Consider the following 17,383-nt stretch of genomic DNA (forward strand, 5'->3'; position numbering starts at 1 on the left):
AAGTCCCTTATATAGCCTTAGCCTGCGCAATGTTAAAACTTACTACAAAAATGGTGATTCTGCCACAACCATATATCGTGCTTAAGAGGAGATTATGGTTTTCATAATTGTCCAACTACGGAAGAAATTGGTAAAATTGTGAAAAAATTTGAAGAAATTGGATCGGTTACTGATATTATAAGGCTTGTGCAGAATCGTTTTGCTATCGTTGCTGTCAAAGAAAAGCCGAAGACCCTAATGTGTCGATTCCTCCTCGTTCCCAGAAATTAGGACTGTCTTACATCATTATGGTGTACTTTGCATTTGGATCTACACTTATGTAAATCCATATAAAGTCCAGCTCACAACTGAAGCCAACTGACCATTCACAACGTAGCGTCGCACAGTGGCCCGTTTATGCAAAACTGCTAGCAATTATCATTTTTCGAGTGGATCTATAATGCAAAACTTTTTAGTTCACTGGATTCACAAATATTTGAAGCTCGAGTAATCGAAAAAATTATTTAGCCTTACAAGAAGGCAATATCTTCTGCAAAAGAGCCAAGGAAAGCATTTACTTGGATTTGGGACTCTTAAAAGAAAAATATAAAATCCTGAGAACACAACATAGATGCCTTGCCATCCTACAATATGATTACAGTTACGAAAAAAGAAGCAGTTCCCGAAAATTTCAAAGTCACGGAAATATTAGCTGGAGTGAAACTTCAACACAGGATGGGATCATACAGCAATGCGGCTAATAAAAAGCAAAACGGAGGATCAAATATTTGCACTTCCAAGAAGTCTAAGTTACAAAGTAAATGGGGCTGCGATGGATCACCTGGACAAAGTGCCTACAAGCACAAAATAAATACAACAGATGCTGAAACAGACGCACACATGTTCATGGCATCAGTTGTCCCACTTCGACTCAAAAGTACAAATGGTGAACATTGGAGAGTATCATTTATATGTCTGTCGAAATATAAATACTGATAGCTAATGGCTGCACGTGATGATCAATGATGACCATCTTGCGCCAATTCTTGCACCCTCGTGGCTCAAGCCAACGGAGTCCGGAACAGGATTTTCTCCGATTTGGACATTTATTTTTAGTTTCCAGTCGTCGCAATATCGTTGAATCTTGTCGAAACCACGCTGCAAGAGAATTCTAATAACCTCAACCTTTCGGGCCGTTCTGTACGCAATAAGATCGTCGGAGTATGCAGTTGCCTCTGTAAGACTATCTATCAGATCGCTGGAGTAAATGCTGAAGAGAATCGGCGAATTCACCGCTCCTATTGAAGACCATTTTTAATTGTGGTAGAAGTTATATTGCCCCTTTTGACAACAAACTTTCTACCGTTCAGCATGTCATAAAGTATGTACAACAATGGCTTGCTTATGCCAAGCCTGCTTAGTTTTAGGTAGAGACCCTCTAACCATACGGTGTTAAAGGCCTTTTCCAAATCAACAGCAGCCAGTCCGCAGTGATCACTGTCGTACTCGACTGTCTGTAAGGAGTTTCGAGGGTGATTACCCACTTTGTCTGTAACTGTCAGTCTGGTGTCGTACAGCAAAATATCCAGAAAGGAGCCGCTTCTTGGATACGATGGCTTTTCACTAGCCAGCAGGTTATCAAGTTAAAAAGATGATTAATTCTGGGATTACTATGTTGATTTCCTCAATCTTCATGTTTTGCGTTCAAATCATCGGCAAAGATGAAATAATTTTCTTCCAAGCTCAATTTCAGTTCCCTAAAAAGAATCTCGAGTTCTGAAGCAAAATAAGTAACCTGCGGAGCTCCAGCCGCATAAGCCGCAATCATATACATCCGCTTTCCTTGAGCGAGAGACATGCATACAACGCAAACTTCTAGCGTCTTGAGCTTTCACAATTCATTGTTGTATATATGACTTTATAATTAATACCTTTTCATATAAAGAGAGCGACACCGCCCCCTTGAATGGAGTCGGGCCGGTCTCTTCTTACGATATTGTAATTTTTATGAGTCAATTTGTGTTTATGGTTTAGCTTAGTTTCGCTAGCCCTAAACACATCGGGACTGTAGTTTGTCAACAGTTTGGCTCTTCGTTCAATCCTAATCAGTGAATTTACATTCACAGCTAGGACCTTAAGGCGCGTCTCCGGCAGCGCGCCCATTATGGTCTAAATTGCGCCAGGCCAGGCAAAAAAAAATAAAGAGATGATCTACCCTTTCGCCTTGCTCCTTTATCTGACTTTACAGCCCTGTTAGTTGACCTTGAATGATCAACAACAAGGCTACAATGTCAGGCTGCACCTCTGGTACCCTAGGCACAGAGGTCTTTGGGGCAACCATAGGTGGAGACTGTCTCGTGCTCCCATTCCCTGATACCATTTGGGCGTAGGAATATTTGGGATCCACGAATTTTTGTGTTGGACCCTGTCGAACTGTTCGACTTCTTTCGGCTTTTTGGCTGGCCTGTTTTTGCTTCATTTCTTGGACCTTAGGGCAACCCCTATAGCTAGCCAGGTGCCCTTGGTTTCCACAAAGGACACACTTGAGCAGGGTGAAATCCTCAACCCGCTCCTTCCCCAGCTTGCATTCTCCTTCTTTGTGGGTTTCTCCGCACCTCACACAACGCAACTGCATATTGCAATTGGCATTGGCAGTAAGTACATTGTAAAATGTCGTCGCGCCTTTTTAATGTCTCCCAGTGTGCAGTTTGATAGTCGAGAGATTTGATTTTCTTCACACTCTCAAAACTGCTTTGGGGCGATAATGTTACGAGGAACATTGGCAGCCTATAACCCCCTCGCCTGGACTTCAACATATTGAAAGGCTTGACCCCGATAAAATTGAGATCGCCAGTGGCTTTTTGACGGATTTTAGCTAAGAGCGCCTCCAGTTCCGTGCAGGAACTTATTCCCTTCAGAAGAACCGTCTTAAATGTCTGCTTTTGTTTTAGTTGCAGTTGCCGTTGCGCTGCCTCTTGCTGTCGGCGCGCTTCCTGCTTTAGCTTAAGTTGGCTGAGGAGTGGCTCCATTTCCTCCTTTAGTTTTTTCAGGCTGTCTTCAAATTTACTGATGGCGGCCTGTTTACTTTGCAGTGCCTCCATCAGTAGATTCTCTTCTTGGAGGATTTGGTCCACTTTCCCCTCCAACGATTGTTTTGTTGGCGGTTCTGGCTCCGATAGGGTCTTGTTCCTTTATTTTACAGACATTAACTGCCCTTTTCTACGCTCTGAGACGTAATCTGGGCTCCCAGAGTCGTCATTCTCTAATGCTTCGTGTTCTGACGTCACACCATTGGTTTTTTCTTCCATTTTTTTCTTATTAACGTTACGCTGCTTTCCATTTGCTTTTTTTCCCAACCTATAAAATCTACGATTTCACGATTGTGAAAAGAACTGTCAGAAGAAGCCCAGGAATGCAAAAATAAAGACTGCAAGAAATATCGATACCAGAATACGTGTAAGGTTTCAAGGATTCGGCAAAATGAGGAACTATTTAACATGCTTGCAACCTCTTCGAATCCACTTATTTCATTCTTAAGGCATGAAAGAACGTTTTCTTTACCGGACTTAGATGATAATTTTCAAGAAATTTAGTGTTGTTACGTTGGTGTTGCGTTTCCAATGAGAACACAAATGTTTGCGTGAGTGTGTGTGTGTGATGAAAGTGATGCTGAAGCTATAATATGTAAGCGAGTGGAGCGAGTGATGATTAAAAGCAGAACCAAGCGGCCAAGAAATTTTGTTCAGCTTGTCTACTGATGCTACTCAGATTACTTAAAAAAATGATTTTGTCGATTGCATATTAAAATACCGCTATGTTTATGCCCTTTGTTAAAACTTCTTGTTTTAACACAAATATCTCAAACACCCTATAAACTGTTTTCTTTGAAAGTCACAATTTGTATAGCCTTGAAAATTTCCTTTAAGATTAAAAAAATGTTAGCAATATCTTTATTCGTTTAGGAGATATAGTATTTGCAACTAAAAAAATCAAAACGGGCCACTGTGCGTCGTCGTGGATACGTCGAATGAGTGTTTCAACAACAGGCAGTGGACGGCGATTTTTCAAAACAAAATGTTCTTTGTTTGTAGTTTTAAGAACCCTCAATTAATTAAAGAATGAAGAAAGGCCATTACTTCCACAAAAAGTCACTGTTAGGTGCGTGCTTTGATCCGGAGGTCTGATTGGATCTTACTTCTTCGAAAACGACGCCAATTCGGAGCGTTATGGTCATATGATAACCGGCTTTCTTTTGCCTCCTATTGAAGAATACGACTTGGAAAATATGTGCTTTCAACAAGACGGTGCCTCATGCCATCCAAATCTAGCGGATATGGGGCCGTAATTTCTCGTCGTGGCGATATAAACCGGCCACCATGCGATTTGACACCACTGCACTTTTTTGCGAGGTTAGGCGAAAGACTGTGCTTATACAGATAAACCTTTAACTCTTGACCACTTAAAAATCAACATTCGTCAAGTTATGGCTGAAAAACCGCCCAACATGTGTCAAAATGTGGTAAAAAATTACCTCAAAAGAATCGATGGTTGCAACAATTCACGTGGTGGTCATTTTAAAAATGAAGTATTTGACACATAATGTCAACGTTTAAACTTAATATTAAAAAAGAAATATCACGAAATAAAACATTTTGTATGTGTTTTATTTACGTTTACTTTTGAAAAAGGATAAGCGTGTAATTAAAGAAAAACTGTTCTTGAAAACGACTATCTGTTGCTTTATTTTGTTTTCTTATTTTTGAAACATTAAAATTCCACTTCTACAAAAAGTTGTTAAAACAAAAATATAAATAGCAACATTGCAATATTATGTGATAATGAAAAACATGTTATACTCTCTCACTTCTCATCTCAAGACCGACGCTCCAGAACTTCAACTCCAACTCCAACCAAGAAAGATTTATGATCCTTTGATGTGAAACAGTTAATTTTTAATTGTCCAGCAAGAAGAAAAGTGATTAAAAAAGTTCTTTTTCTTGTTGTTTTTGTTGTATTCTTCAACGAATCCTTGTTGTATTTTGTAAATAATACCAAAAGATTGTTGCGCTTTGCCGTTTTTGTAATAAAGGACATGATGATGGTTCCTAATACTTTTTTTTTGATATAGGTACTCGACTCGTAAACACTTCTTTTCTTCTTTTTTGAGAATTTGTCTTGTAAGAAGTGTTCAATGGTCTTTTTAGTCTCTTGCTTTATTTTTTGAGTATTTACTTTTAGATTTGTTACAAGGAGCAGTCGTTTTTGGCGATAAGGGGATACTTAATGAGTTAATAAAGATGAAAGAAGAAATCATAGCTTTTAAGTCCGGGAGTCATTTAATTAAATACTTTTTGAAGGAAGATTACAAGTATATTGGTTTTTGGTGTTTTTGAAGAATATACAACAACTATGTAACTTTCTGTTTTTATTTTAGGACTTTCAAGTTGGTTGCTATTATGAGGGCTTGAGGGCTTATAATATTGTTTAAATTGTTTATTGTTCTTTTGAAAGGTGATTGTGATAAATGCTTTTATTGCTCATTTATAATAAACGATCCCGGAAATGTGCGAAGGAATTCACTTTGTATGATTTGTTTTTGCTTTTAAAGGAAGGCTAAATAAATTTAATGGTTGATTTATTTATTGTCTTAAATAAAGCTCGAAGTATCTTTGTTCTGAAACAATTTAACATCATAGGTATTTTGAGAAATTAAAGAAATTTTAGGATGACAATACTATTACGAAGGAATTGAAGAAGAAACTACCTTTACTTCAATGAGAACGTTTTAATGGAGTTTATACGATTTAGAAGGACGAGGATTGGCCTCTTTTACAAGAGAAGGTTTCGTCCGTACGGTTAAAATCCGTACGGTTTTTATCCGTGAGCTATTAATAGTAGTACCCGTATCATGATGGTTAGTGCGTTGGGCTGTCATGAGAGAGGTCTTGGCTTCAATCCTTGCCTGTGCCACATAAAGTTTTTTTCACGGGTACTGCCTGTTGCGAGGAATTGACAAATTCTCCAAGAGCAATTCTTGTCATGAAAAGTGCTTTCTCAAATTTGCCGTTCGGATTCGGCTTAAAACTATAGGTCCCTTCCATCCCTGACAACAGTTCTCGCACACAGGAATGGTTGAGAGTTGTCAGTCACTAGGCCCTAGTTCTATCAAAACGGCGCACTATAGCGATAATTGGATCTCAGGCTAGGTTGCATTGAGATCGCCATTTCTACCAAGGCCCTAGTTCTCAAACGGACTGTTGAGCCACCTAATTTATTAATAGTAAACTCATAAAATTAACTAAGGTTTTCACACTGAACGAAGACGGTTTTTTTACGTGGGGACGATTAAAAATAGCCGTCTCAACGACTGAAATTTACGGCGACCGTGCTGTCGCCTTCTTATCAGTGTCATACGTGACTTCGCGAACGCATTTTCAAAACGATTTTTAATCGTCTGCCGTCCGTTTTTGTGGTCACTTGTACTTAAGAAAAATATCTAAAATATAACTAAATGTAGACGATTCACGGAGAAAAAACGTTATGTGTAAAAACAAATAGTACGGATTTTAACCGTACGGACGGAACCGTCTCGTGTGAAGGAGGTCATACTCTTAACTACAACAAAGCACTATTAACATGAGCACGACCAACGTCGATTTTGACATTTCTTTCACATGAGAGTTTTTAATTTGTCACGAATAAAGTTTGACTTTGAAAATTGATTTTTTTTGTTTATCATCCGAAGCGTTATATGTTTAAAAAAAAGTTATTGGTGTCCTTTTTAATAAACAAAACAAGAAAAAGATTTCATATGCATCCATTTAATGCAAATCGGAAAATTGAAGGTGAATATGTTTCCATAATTAGGTTGCCGGAAAAATATCCAGAAAAGTTCTTTACATGTTTTAGGATGTCAAAGGAAAAATTTGACTACATTTTGAGCTTGGTAAAGAAAAACTTGGTTGCGAAACTTACTAGCTATAGAAACGACTTTATTTGCGCCAAGGAAAAGTTAGTAATTACTTTGAGGAAAGAGCTATTGTCCATATACGATATATAGTTGTTTCATTTTTTAATTTTCCTAGATTCCTAGCTACTGGTGCAAGCTTTGTGGACCTTGCTTACAGATTTCGAATGGGAGTGTCCACCGTAAAAAAGCAATAGATACTACCCTTGAGGCTATCAACGCCAATCGCTTAGAAATTACCACACCCAGTTCGCTTTCAAAAGACGATTGGAAACAAATTTCTTTAGAATTTTTTGAGCGCTGGAACTTTCAGAACTGCCTAGGTACTGTAGACAGCAAACATGTTTTAAAGTTTGCTCTAAAGAAGAGTGGAAGATTTTATTTCAATTATAAACAAATATTTTCGTACAATATCAGTTGTCGATGCAAAATATCGATTTTTAATGGTTGACATAGGATCGTGGATTTGACAGTTTTCAGTTGCAGTCCTTTTGGCAACGCTTGGCTCAATAGTCCTACAGAACTGAATTTTTCAGAGGATTCACCTCTTTCTGGGACAAACACAAAATTCCCCTATGTTATCATTATATATCATTGGAGATGAAGGCTTTACACTGAAGTCAACAATCTTGAGACATTTTTCTGGCCGAAATCTCTCGCATAGGGAAATTTTTTTTATTTTTTTGTGCAATACTAAAAAATTTACACTTTTAATTTGATTTACCTTTTTCTTTTACAGAAAATCCAGAGCTAGTAGAGTGGTTGAAAATGCGTTTGGCATCATGGCCAATACTTGGGGAATCGTCCTGAAACGCTTATAGAAGTTGGCAAAGAATCAGGTAATCGAATAATTCTAAGCTGTTGCAACCTTCACAATTTTCTCAGACAAAAAAACAATAGACACATGTTTAAACAAGAGAATCCTATCCAGAATTCAGAAAGTTCATATTCCCAAAAGTTCTCGAGAAAAAATAACACACACAAACATTAACTAACTAAACTATTTTAAAATTGTATCCATATTTTTTCAAGCTGCCACAGCCAAACACCGTTCACCACCATAACCAAAACAAGAGTGATTTTTTTAAGGTTAAGTACGCGCGATTTTTTATTCGTTGCAAAGGAAATCAAGACATTTTACTGAAACTTGTACAATACTTTTTGCGCACAGACAAGTAACTTGTGTAACATCGTCCTTGAAAGAATAGTATAGTGATTGAACGTCACGCTAAGGAGATACCTTTCAAAATTCGGTTGACATACATATATACATATAATCGAAAGAAGTAAGATGTCAATGGAGCATTTTTGAGTATTGAGTCATATGCGGCCAATATTGGATTAACGGTTATTGAGAGAAATTATTGACGTTTATGCGACACCATCGACTGACGTAGCTTTGATGTAGTTAAGAACTGTGTCTATTTGAGCTGCGCTATGAACACAGAAAGTATAACACCGACTGGGACAAAAAGAAGAATAAAGCTTGGTAACCGCCTTTTCTTTGGACTTAAAAAGCAATCTCAATGTCAATGGACTTTTATTCGTTTAACGAGGTCGTTGTCGCTGTACTGCCCACTCTTCATCTTTAAGGCCGGGACCAAAGATCACTCGAAGAATTTATTGTTGAAGCATCCTTAAAGACGTTCTCATTTTTCTTTGAAAGGCCTCAGCGCGACGAACGAGAACCGGGTGAAGTGTGTTTTATAGATGGTGGTTTTAGATGCTCAAGAAAGGACTTTACTTCTCAATTGCCTTCTTAGTCCGAAGAAGAATTGATTTGCAAGACTTATTCTTCGTTTGATTTAAGCGCTGGTGTCGTTATCTGTATTTATAGCAGTGCATAGGTAGACAAAGTCTTTAACTACCTCGAAGCTATAGTTGCCCATGTTGACGTTTTGTCCAAATGTCGTCATTCAATGTCCTTTTTTGATGACTACATATACTTGGTCTTGCCTTTATTGACCACTAAACCCATCTTTGCAATGCTCAAAAAGGCTCCACTAACATCACGCTTTGATCTTCAAATTATGTCAATATCATCTGCGTTTCCGAGTAATTAGATGGACCTTTGGAAGATTGTGCCTCTAGTGTTGACGGTTGAGTTTTGCACAATTCTTTACAGAACGATGTTGAAGAAGTCGCTGACAGTGCATGGCCTTGTCTTTTTTGACATCAAATGCTTCGGTGAGATATTTTCCGACGTTGATAGAGCAGCGTGCATTCTCTATTGTAGTTCAACGCAAACGGATAAGTTTGACAGGGTTGCCAAAACTAGACAATGCTCTGTAGAGATCTTCCCTATAGATGATGTCATACACGGCTTTAAAATCGATAAAAAGATGGTGGATATCGATTTGAAGTTCCTGGGTTTTCTCCAAGATCTGCCGTAGTGTGAATATTTGGTCGTTAGTGCACTTTCCTGGTCTGACGAATGGCTTCAGACATTCACATGATACGATAGAAAGGATTTCGTATGAAATATTCAGGAGACAAATCCCTCTGTAGCTAACGCAATTTAGAGGGTATCCTTTCTTGCGTATTTTGCAAACTATATGCTGAGATTCCACTTATCGGGCATGCTTTCTGCCGACCATATTTTGGAGATGAGATGTTGCATGCTCCCTACCAAGTCACCGCCTGCTGCTTTGAACAGTTTGGCAGCAATGCTGTCAGCTCCAGCAGCTTTGTTGGACTTCAGTTAAGATAAGCTTTCTTCACTTCTCCGAGTTCGGGTATGTGGAATTGTTGGTCTGCGTCACCTGGGTTGAGTGGTTCTATCTACCTTACAGTGTAATTCGGTTAGTCATTGCCGGTATATAAATTGGAGAAGTGGTCTTTCCATATTCTTAACATATACTGTGGTTCTACTACGATGTTCCCCTGATCGTATTTACAGGCTTCGGTTCGTGGCTAATACCCTTAAGAGCTTTTTTTACCTTTCGGTAAAATTTACGAACCTTATTAATGTTGTGACATCCCTCTATCTCCTCGATCGCGCGCTTCTCATGATCTCATTTTTTCCGTCTAAGAAGCCGGTGTTCCTCTCTCCTTTTCTGCTTGTAGAGCTCACGAGCAGCTCTGATCCTTCTGTGCAGCGGCGTTTTGTATGCCTGTTGTTTAGCTGCATGCGCTTGCTTGCATTCGTTTTTAAACCAGGGGTTTGTTGGCAGTGTGAAACCTAGCCATGCAGAGGTGGCACCTCTGAAAGCTCCAAGACAATGTTACCACTGGCTTTTGGCTTTATTGGGGATATTCGTGGCCGTACCTTAACTACAATATTGACCCGACCGAATGTTCGGACAACCTGTATACTGGAGAAGTGTCATGCATCGATCGAAATGCGGTCAATCTGGTTAACAGTTGATTGATCAGGAGATTTCCATGTCCCCTTGTTGATATAAAGACGGTAGAACTGCATAGACTTTTTGCTTAAGTCTACAGTCACCGTACTGTACATCGCAGTCTTTAAGTTTTCATTTTCATCGTACTTAGTAGATGGCGGTAAAAGTTGCCTTGCAGCAGTTTAGGGCTTCCAGTATCTGTTTGGCTGCACGTGGTCTATTAAGGGACCTAACATTCCACGTACAGATCCAAAGTTCATTGTAATTATTTCGTTTGCTTGATTCGTCATCAGTTAATCCATCCGTATCCGAGGCCTGTTGGTGCTTTGCACCTAAGATATTTTTACGTGGTCAGGATATCACCACGACGAACGGCACAGCCCTCAACCTAGAACGCCAGATCCCTAGCGTAACTCCAAGGACGGGGATAAACCGCTCCTTAAATTATATATTCTACAAATATGTCGTAGAAGGGTTATAAGGTGTTCACTAAGTAGTTCCACATTACTGTTACTGTATATGCCACCGTTGGTCGAGTTGAGGAATTCCTCCACTGCTGTCTGTATAAGGAAAGGTATTAGAACTCAATCTCCAGTTGCACCTGATGATTTTCACCGAGGGGAGGGGACAGAGGTGGGTTGTGAGAAAAATCTGTACGCGATTTTGTCCTCTTGAATGCATCACATGTCAAAAATTTGAACTTGGTTTTATTTAGAGAAGAGGTTCATAATTAAATTTTTTTTTGTCAAATTGTATCCTTCAATGAATTGCATGAAATTGTTTTTACATTCGTGAAGTTCAGCTATAGAAATAATCTCTATTTTAATAGTACAGACAGACAAATGTACATTAAAGATACGATTAATTGAGGTAGAATTAGACCGATTTGGTACGTTTAAAAAAAAACTGTATCTACTTATCATTTTAAACAACTTAAGTTTTCTCTAAAAAAAGGACCTGACATATTTTGAAATATTTTTTAATTCACCATGAACTAAGTGGTTCATTATTATGGCAATATTTTTAACTATCACTAAAGGCCTCTGTGATAATCTTTTTTTCTATTTTACATCACAACTTTAACTTGTCTCAAGATGTATTTAAAACACTATCGTAAATTGGGTTCCCTTTAAAAAAGTTATTTCCATGCATTTATTATATCCTCATCATGAATATCCATTGAAATAAAATTCCCTTTGACAATAATCCAATAAAAACAACATTTAACGATACCGGCTTATTCCAAAAGAATATTGTAAGTATCATTTACGAGTTCTTTCCCAATAATCAAGAGAGGGAATATTTCGAGAGAACAAGTTACTAATAATACCACTTTTTACAGAACTTGGAGCTCACATTTTTTGCTTTCAAAAAAATTCGAATACATTCTACATTCTTGTTGTGTAGGTTAAAAAAAAATATCAGTGCTTAGAGGAGGTTCCTAGTGGAACTATTCTAGAGTCAAATGCAAAAAGGGGATTCAATTTCATTCAAACTTCAAAAAGAATTCTACTAGGCAAAAGCTTAAAAAAACTATAACTCGATTGGACATCAAGCTTTGAATGTTGTATATATCCATAAAATTATTAACCTCGTAAATTCTCAAAGAATATCCAAATCCTTTTTGATTTAAAAAAAACGTGTAAAATCTTAAATTTCCACTAAAATACTAACATATACTCGTACCTTTAAACTTCAAACCTCAATTCAACTAAACCCGATACTCATATTCCCACTTTAAATCAACGAAGCCTGATCTCCTTTTTCTTAGCCATAAGTAGCCCCATTTACTCTCATCACTTTTGTTCTAAAGAAGAATCTTTAAATCATTCTTTGAGCATAAAAACCTAAAGCCTTATACGCTCTTAAAAATCCTACCTAACCCACAAAAGAAGAAAAGAAAACAAGTACAAACCCTCATCGAGGAGTGAGGTTTGCACAATTATAATTGCCCTCCATTTCAAACATACTCAAACATTCATGAAAAAACTTAAATTTTCCAACAAACGCAACTCAATTATATCACTAACACACAGGCACACAAGTACCTATACACTTGTATTTATATGCATTGCATATGCATATAGAAATTTTCAATTTGGAACAATCTTCCACATGAAGTGAACTTAAAAGCAAAAGAAAAAAAAGAAAATGGGGAAAATGCTTCTTCTTTCCATTTAAACCGAACCATCAAGGCGCGCATTCTGCTTCAGCAGGAGGGAATCATCAACTCACATAAAACATACAACATACATCTCCATACACCATACACGGCCACACAAACGCGTATAGATATGACGAAGATAGGCATAAGAGCACATTTCCACTCTTTTCTTCAAATGGCTTTAGGGTGCAGTATATAGCAGTTTCATGTTCGTCGGTACGGCAGCGGGCATATCTTTCGTTGGGCGCCATCTAAGAAAACTAAAAGACCGAAATCAGGCCAAGATGAAGCCAGCCTTTCCTCCGAAACTGCGAATTAATTTTGCTTCAAAAGTTTTCGAGAAAGTCACTTTTTCGTATACTTTAATGATTTTTCATAGAAATTCGGTGAGAAAGAAAAATATTTTTACCGCATGACTTTTTCACCGTGTTCATGTTCGCCGATAAGGAAGTGTATACATTTCGAACTGACTACAGTCAACTGTAGGTAAAACGAAGATAGAAGAAGATCAACCTTGACTGAAGATGTATTGAACCTAAACTCGAGGATAAAGGCATCAGGGTATTGCTGGAGCTGCTGGCTTATGGGACATGAACCTGGTAATTATTCTAAATGGTAATTCGATGTTATTGAAAGATGGGATGCTTCTACTTTTACTACACATCCAAATGCATGAATGGAATATCTCTAGAAGGTCGTGGCTTTAATATGGATGGAAATAGATAATGTAGAATGGATGGTATCAAGGACACATCCTCCGTTTAACCTGATTGTGGCTTCTCCTTTCTCTATCTCTGATGGGGCTATGATGGGCCACAACATTGACCGAGTCTACCTCAATGGTATCTTCATTCAGCACTCTGTACTTCAGCACTTCTGCAGGGAGTGCAATTTGAGAAGTGTATTCATGGATGCTTCTGTAATGAGTGAATGGGGAGGGGGAAGGGGAGGGGAAAGACAGAGAGTTATGGAACCAATCGAATTGACATCGAAACAGAGAAAATCCAGGGCAGGACGAGGATGCTTGCCCTAAATGGACCAACGAACCGAAGCAAAATAATTGCAATAATGAAGTGGGGTTGTGCGGTGTAAAAGGGGGTTGATGGTAGGGGGTTCAGATGACGGGCGGGTTAAAAAGATGAAAATGATTTGAAAGCGCTTCATCTATGATTGGATTGAATGCATGAAGGAAGCTTTATAGGTAGACGAAGTATAGTTGTAGCCAGGACAAGGTTGAGATAATGATGGAGGATGATGATGGTATGGTAGCGCGGTGGTAAAGATGGCGGTGGCGGTGGTGTCGGTCTGTGTCGGTAGTATGGTAGCTGTAGTGCAGTTGCAGTTTCTGTGATGGTGGTTGATTATTCGCCATTGTAAAATGTGCAGAACTATAAAATGGGAGCATTGTGTGGTTGCTAATGTTTTCTCTTTTGTGATAATATTTTCCCTGGAATGCTGATGTTTAAAAAAAAGGAATGTCGGAAAGTATACATTGGTGTTGAGGGCATGAGGCATAAGGCAGAAACAGAAGCATCAGTATAGAAAGACATAACACAATGGTAGTATTTTTTGAACCATTCTCATGTTAAGACCTTGAATTTGATGCTGGGGATTTTCAACAATGCATTACATAAACGGTGACTGGATCACAGTTTCATTTTTTTTTTCTTTAATCATTTATCCTTAAATTGTATTTCAAGGTATCTTAATTTTGATTTGAATGTAGGTCGTGGCAATGGAAGTTACATATTACAGAAAAAAGTACATACCTGTGTACATATCTCTGCCAAATTTTGAGTATTCCAAAATTATTGTGAGGTAGAATTGAAATGAGATTGTTTGATAGTGCTTCATCTAATTTTAAAGATTTTTAGGAGGTTTTATAATAAACATAGTGGGACCCATCACTCGCAGTGAAAAATTCTCAATTGATGCCTATTCGGAAATTGAATATTGCTAAAGAATGCCGGGATGCTCTGAAGAAACACACGAGAAGTCAACACTCTCGAATAAATTTACTTTATTAAAGAAATTGTGTCGTATGCAGCTTCAGAAAGGAAAAACAATGGAAGATCACATTTGTGAAATGCTGGACATTGTGGATCGTCTAACCAACTAAGGCGAGCAATTAGAAGATCTTCGTGTGGTTGCGTTTCTCTTAGGAAGTTTGCCAGAATACTAAAATTCTTTGGTGACTGCTCTTGAAGTCAGAAGAGAGGAAGATTTAACACTCGAATTAGTCAAAGAAAAGCTGATTCAAGAATATAAGCATACAAATGAAGAATCATCGAAAGGACCATTAGAAGATGCTGCATTGAAGACTCAAAACTTTAAGTTTAAATGCTATTCTTGTGGAAGAACATTACATTTAAAAAAGAACTGCCCAAATAAGATGCAAGAACAAAGAAAACCCAATTACAAAGCCGAGAAAACCGTTGAAACTTCGATGTCTAGTATGGTTGAGTGCTTTTTCAGAATAAGGCAATTCCTGTCAAGAATGTTCTTTGTGTTCCTGAGCTAGATAGAAATTTGCTTTCAGTTAGAAAACTTGTAAAAAGTGTTTGGTAAGTTCAATTTAAAGATTAGATTTGTGAACACATCATGGTAAAATATATGCCAAGGCTAGTTTATATAAAAACCTTTATAGGCTAAATGAAGAGTTTTATGCAAAGGGGTTAAATGAAGAAATGAATACCAGCTTAGACAAATTACCTGATGTGACAAAATATGAAGATGACTCTACTTTTGAAATACTCTACTTAACAAATAATACGATTGAAAATTGAGAAATTGTTGAAGATGAAAACAATGTAGATTTTGAAGAACAGTTATCAGAAGATGGAAGTACATACTATTCTGAAGAGGATGGCATTGATTCTGAAGATCATGTTAGAAAATCAACAAGAACCAACAAAGGCGTAGTTCCTAAAAGATAAGGCTATAAAACAGCTTACCCGGATTAACCTACAACTTATGAAGAAGCATGTGCCATGGCAGAAGAACTCCAGACTATGCAAGAAAACAATGGTTGGGAGTTTATGGAGTTACCGAAAGGTAGAAAGGCTATAAGCTGCAAATGGATATTCAAGATCAAAACATTAGCTGATGAATCAAAAAGGTACAAGGCAAGACTTGTGGCGAAAGGTTTCTCGCAGAAACATGGTCAGGACTACGAAGAAGTGTTTGTTCCAGTGGTGAAGCAGACGACTCTTCGAACCCTTTTAGCGATTGCATCAATGAATGACATGACAGTACAACACATAGATGTTAAAACTGCATTTTTGAATGGTAACCTAGAAAATGAAATTTATTTGAAACAACCCCCAGGATTTTTACAAAACCGAAAAGAAATTGCGAAGAAGTATTATGTGGTCTCAAAAAATCAGAAAGATGTTGAAATTAAAAGTTTATTCTTTTCTTTATTTTACATACAATAGGGAAGAATACCTCGAATCTCGAAAGAATGAAAATTTACTGTTCTTTTCGACTTCTACTTTAAGAGTGCCAGTCGTTATTTAATTTTTGTATCAATTACAATGAGCTATCTTATTGGGAGATAGAATGAGCAATCTCATTGGTTGAATAGGTCAAGTTCTGTTTGACAGCTCGAAACGAAAAATAATAGGACATTTACATTTTACATGAGTCAATTTTCATTATTTAATTATTATGGTATTACAAAAGATACATTTGATCCCAATTAACTTTGGATTAATGGTTATTTCAAAAGAACAGAATTTAATTTTAGAGACAATTACAGAAATTAGAAAACATTTAGAAATTTCTGACATGGGAAATTTGAAGTTGTGTCTTGGAATTCAAATTGAAAAGACTTTTATTTATTTATTTAGCTTAATACAAGCTATCATAACTTAACTTAACTTAAAACTAGCTTAACATTTTTTTTTTTTTTTGCAGTTCTTGTTATCAGTTTTCAACATTAATTCATGTGGGCCCTAAGGCCCACATCAAAGCTCTTTAATGTACAAGAACTTACAATTTTGATTTTACTTAACTTAAAATTACAGGGGACAGGGGATTCGGACTCAAAAAGGGAAAAAGTAAAGGGTATCTTTCAGATGGGATTTGGAAATGTTGAAATCGAAAACTACCATAGCAGCGTTGCAGTGACGAAGAATTCTGGACATTGGTTCAAAGTGCCCGTAATTAGTGCGGTGATGAGGGATATAGAAAAGGGAAACAGATCGCAGATTCCGAGGGTTAGTGTTAAGATGAATATCACTCAGGAGTGCCGGGGAATCTATATTGCCCATTAACAATTGGTGAGCAAACAATATATCAGCGTTTTTGCGTCTAATATATAACGGCTGCAAGCCTATCAGTTTTAGTCGATCAGCATAAGGAGGCAAGTTGGATGTATCATCCCAGGGGAGGCCACGTAAGGCAAATCGAACGAAACGTCTTTGAACATTTTCAATTCTGAGTGAATGGTTTTCATAAAAGGGAGACCATACTTGGCATGCATATTCAAGATGAGGACGGACTAGGGAAATGTAAAGCGCTTTAGTAACATAGTTGGAAAATTCTTTTGACCATCTCTTAATAAAACCGAGAGATCTATTAGCTTTATTAATAATTTGGTCAAAATGAGAATGGAAATTCAGGTGTTTGTCACACATAATACCAAGATCTCTAATAGAATCGACTACGTTGACGGCGTCATTAAGGAAGTAGTATACTCTATGAGATGGAATTTGTTTGCGCGAAAAGGTCATTTGTTTACATTTACCTACATTTAACTCTAGGAAATTATGCATGCACCAAACAAAAAAGATATTAAGATCATTTTGTAAAAGTAAGGAATCAGATGGAGTAGAGATAATCTTAAAAATTTTCTTATCATCCGCAAACATTAGGATATCTGAGTTTTTTAATTTAAGACAGACATCGTTAACAGATAAGACGAAG

This window comes from Eupeodes corollae, chromosome 1 (assembly GCF_945859685.1).
Source record: "Eupeodes corollae chromosome 1, idEupCoro1.1, whole genome shotgun sequence".
NCBI lineage: Eukaryota > Metazoa > Arthropoda > Insecta > Diptera > Syrphidae > Eupeodes > Eupeodes corollae.